The sequence below is a fragment of the Carassius auratus genome, chromosome 10, assembly GCF_003368295.1.
Source record: "Carassius auratus strain Wakin chromosome 10, ASM336829v1, whole genome shotgun sequence".
NCBI classification, from domain to species: domain Eukaryota; kingdom Metazoa; phylum Chordata; class Actinopteri; order Cypriniformes; family Cyprinidae; genus Carassius; species Carassius auratus.
In genome coordinates, this window is record NC_039252.1 from 16301009 (window position 1) to 16305654 (window position 4646).

Sequence of the window (4646 nt, forward strand, 5' to 3'; positions counted from 1 at the left end):
AGTCTTTCAGATCTCACAGCAACTCACTCCAGTAACAGAGAACTGTATTTATTTGATTTATTGTACCAAGTGTTCCAAGCAATATGTAGGCCAGACAAAAAATGCTTTAAAGGTCCGAGTCTATCAGCACACACACAACATAAAAAATAAAATAGAGAAACGCAGACACGTAGTCCAGCACTTCCTTACTCACGGCCTTGAGGCCTTCAGGGTGACTGGACTTCAATCTGACCCATTTTGGTCGTTGTGTGATAGACTGAAATTTGAAAGATTATGGATCATGAGACTTGATACAAAATTCCCAAGAGGTCTTAATGAGACTTAGGAGATCTACCTGACCTTAACCCAAATCTAAACCTAACCGACTAACCATAACCCAACCTAAACCTAACCAACCCACCATACCCAAAACCTAAAACCTACCAGACACCCCAGGATTCATACCTGGATTTTACAGCCCCATCCTGCACAAACCTAAACTTAACCAGACCTAAACTGAACAGCCCTGGCCTCAATAGCCCTATGAATAGCCCTTAACAGTTGGCCTGCTGTGACCTCTCTTGGTCTTTATGTGATTTGGGGGTGACCAGTGGAGGGATGGACCGTGCACAACCCAGAGTGGGACCCTCAGGGTCCTATCCTGGGAAAACTCTCCTTTTTCCTAACTCTAACTCTAATCTAACCCTAACCCTAACCCTAACCCTAACTCTCTCTAACCTAACCTAACCCTAACCCTAACCCTAACCCTAACCCTAACCCTAGACGAGGGCTAGGTTGGGGGGAGCTGTTGTATTTTTCCAAACCTAACCCTAACCCTAACCTAGCCGGTTTAATTCTAACACAGCTAAATTTAAGGCTGAACTAAAACATACCCTTAACTTAACCATCACAGACCCAGTGATTGCAGTCTAACGATGACACTTACCGTCTTTGGGACAAGGCAGTCTGGCTGAAACAGGACTTCATGGCGGAATGCGATGCTGGGTCGGGATCGTCGGACTCTGAATTTCGAGCTGTGGTCTGGTGAGTACTGCTAAATTTAAGGCTGAACCAAACCACACCCTAAACTTAACCGTCACAGACCCAGCGGTTTAAAAACCTAGCTGGTTTAATTCTAACACAGCTAAATTTAAGGCTGAACTAAAACACACCCTAAACTTAACAATCAGAAACCCAGTGATTATAATTTAACTATGACATTAACCGTCTTTGATAACATGGCAGTCTGGCTGAAACAATACTTTTTGGCAGAGCACGATGCTGGGTCGGGATTACCGGTCTGCGACCTTCGAGTTGTGGTCTGGTTCGCCGATCTGGAACAAGTTCAGTCAAGAACTTTGTGTTCTCATATCTACTTAGATCTAGATTGAGTGCTGGAACAAACTGCACTCTCAAGCTAACCGCCATAACCTCAGCAATTATGAACCCAGCCGGTTCAACTCGAGCACTGTGAAACTTAAGGGTGACAAAATTCAGAGCCTAAATTTAACCAAAAACATAACTTTCATTTTTTTAGGCCCAATGCTTAGACAAGCGCAGCTCCTAGACCGGAGATGATCTCATGCGATATGGTATAGTCTGACAAGCGTGGGCCCGTGCACCTTTCCCTCAGTCTCCCTATCCCAAACCGGCCTAGACGAGGGCTAGGTTGGGGGGAGCTGTTGTATTTTTCCAAACCTAACCCTAACCCTTCTAACCCTAACCCTTCTAACCCTAACCCTAAAAACACTAAGTCCAACCCACCCAAAAACACTAAGTCCAACCCACCCCACTAAGTCCCAACCCACCCAAAAAAATGTTTCTCCCCATAGAAGACTGGGCTCCAATTAAGGCCTGTTAGCCCCAGGCCACCTGCCCTGCGTGCTGTCCAAGTGGACCCAGGGAGGCTGGATACTCACCGTGCAAGTGACCCTTCGTTAACACCGCAAGGTATCCGGGTCACCTGAAAAAGCCCAACCCCATACCTCCCATTCCATCCCGTCAGGCCGAGAGAGTGAGACTGGCGGATGCACATTCCTGCACACCAAGCTTCTACCAGTCCACCCCTCTTCAAAGTTCATGCATTTTAGAACTGAACAGACATCATCCTTTGCAGGATAACCGTCAGATGTCACAAACCTTTGCCCGAAGTCCCTTGTCTCTTTCATGCACCCCATATCTTGTCCTAGTCACCTCGTACATGGTGACCACAGAAAAACTTTATTAAACAATAGAAAACACAATCCTGCAATGATCGGGACATGAACCTGTGTCCCCTCGTCCTAAGTCCATCATTCTACCACTGATCCAACCAGCCACACACAAAACGGTTTCCTTAAGTGAGGGTTATTTCCTGCCCTTCGTCCTATGAGGGTTAGGATTAGAGTGTGAATCGGTTCAGGGCTAGTTTCTGTCCTTTTATAAAAACAATAGACAACACAACCCTGCAAAGATCGGGAGACGAACCTGGGCCTCCCCTCCCAAAGCCCATCACTCTACCACTGAGCCAACTAGAAGTTATCTGAGACTACTTCCTGCCCGTCATTCAATGATGGTTACGATAAAAGTATTGATTGGTGCTAGGTTAGGTTAGGTTAGGTTAGGTTAGGTTAGGTTAGGGGTAGGGGTTATATTCCATCAATTATATTAACAATTATATTCCATCTTAGACAAAAATGATATCTGTGATGATTTCCAGTCAGGATTTAGATCGTATCATAGAAGGTAAGGTTAACGTTATATTACATAACATGAAGCCAAACAAGCTAGCAAGATAGCACTGCCTTACCGTTTGAAACGCATTCTGTGTGTCGATGTTAATTTCAAGCTTTGTTTTTACATCAACAGGACAATTTATGTTATAATCATATGCACATTGAATATTTTTCCAATGTTTGCAGTCAGAAAAAGTGAGGCTGTATTTTGAGGGCAAGGGCATTTCGCTCAATGCAAAAAAAAATTATACTCCTTACATGGTGCAGGTAACATGTACGAGTAGACAGTGAATTCAAGTTCAGACATTGAGGCGCTAGTTCAAGTGCCAAAAGGTCTTTTTTCTTTTTACTAAATTCATCATTTTCTTTTCAATGACACTGGTTGTAGGAGAATGTGACAAATTGACATACCTTAATAATAGTTATTATAATAATTTTATAAAATAATAAGCATTTGTGACATTTATAATGTTACAAAACATTTCAATTTTAAATAAACGCTGTCCATTGAACTTTCTTTATAAAAGACAGTATCAAAGTTTGTCATTGCTATTTATAAAATGTTTACACAAGTATGAAATAAATGTGTATAGTTGTAGAACTCATTTCTAGATTAAAAACGATGAAAGCTAATGGGTACAAAATATATATATTTTTTATTTTTCAATAATTCAGTCCATTGTATTTGTCTTTCTACTGTAGAAATTAAAACAAAAAGTAAACCAAAAGTTGCAACATTTAAATGACAACTCATTTGTGTACATTTTTTTTACTGTAAGCTAAAATTTAGGTTTCCAAAGTAAATTAATAGTCTACCAATAATAAGAAAAATAATAGTTGAAAATGCATGTACTCTCAGGCCACCCAAGATACTGAACAAATGGTGTAATGCTAAATGAGTCTAAATCTGTTCTAATGAAGAAAAAACTCACTTACATCATGGATGGCCTGAGGGTGAGTTCTTTCTCAGCACATTTTCATTTTTGAGTGAAATATTTATTTAAAATAGAGGTCCTTGGAAATTTGTCAATAGAGCACAAACAGTCCACATCTGGTTGACTGAACCACAGAGTGAAAGTGGTATGACACCATCAAAAATATGATGTTCCTTGATGCGTCTGCACAGCAAAATCCCCAGTGTTATTTTAACACTCTGGTTGTGGACTCATATAAACTCTGAAGCAGTGTTAAAAGTAACACTGAAGCAGAGTTGAAGTTAATGAGATAATTAAGAAGTTAATTGATTTATGATTGAGCATTATTGAAGACACCTGATGTTAACAAGCAGACTCACCAAACGAGAAAATCATAATTTGTGTGTTACCATTATAGTGGTCAATGTTTGCTTTAGTTGGGATCTTGACCCTTCAGTTATTCATTTTTGACTTTGTGGGCTGTGGTAACTGCATTATAAAATACAGACCAGAGCAAAGGCAACCACGGGTGCGATGTTGATTGTGGTTTGAGCTAATTGTCATGGAGTGACCTGAAAGCCTGAGCTCAGATTTCTTTACTGTATACATAAATTAAGTGAAAAAAAAGCAAGCAATCCAGCATTTTTGGCATAATATGACATGTTTTTAAAAGTTAGTTCTACATTAAAAAAAATCATTAGTTTAGACATATAGATATCAAAAATCAGTGTGAGCATCAAAACAATGGTGACCATCAAAAAAGCATGTTGTAGCCAATAAAAACTCATCCATGGCTCCCATCATGCATTGCGGCATGAATAAATTATGATCTGAACTGTCTTTTTAACTTTTTATTCTAACTAGATTTCATTTTTGCGGTTTTATGTGAATTTTTAGTATCTAGTTTTGTGATGTTCAGAGTAGATTGGTTTATCTCAAAATACTGTTTGTCACCATTGTTGAGATTCATATGCTGATTCTTGTTATCTTTGTGTGCCTAAAATCAAAAACTTTAACAAAAAAATAATCAGAATCACTT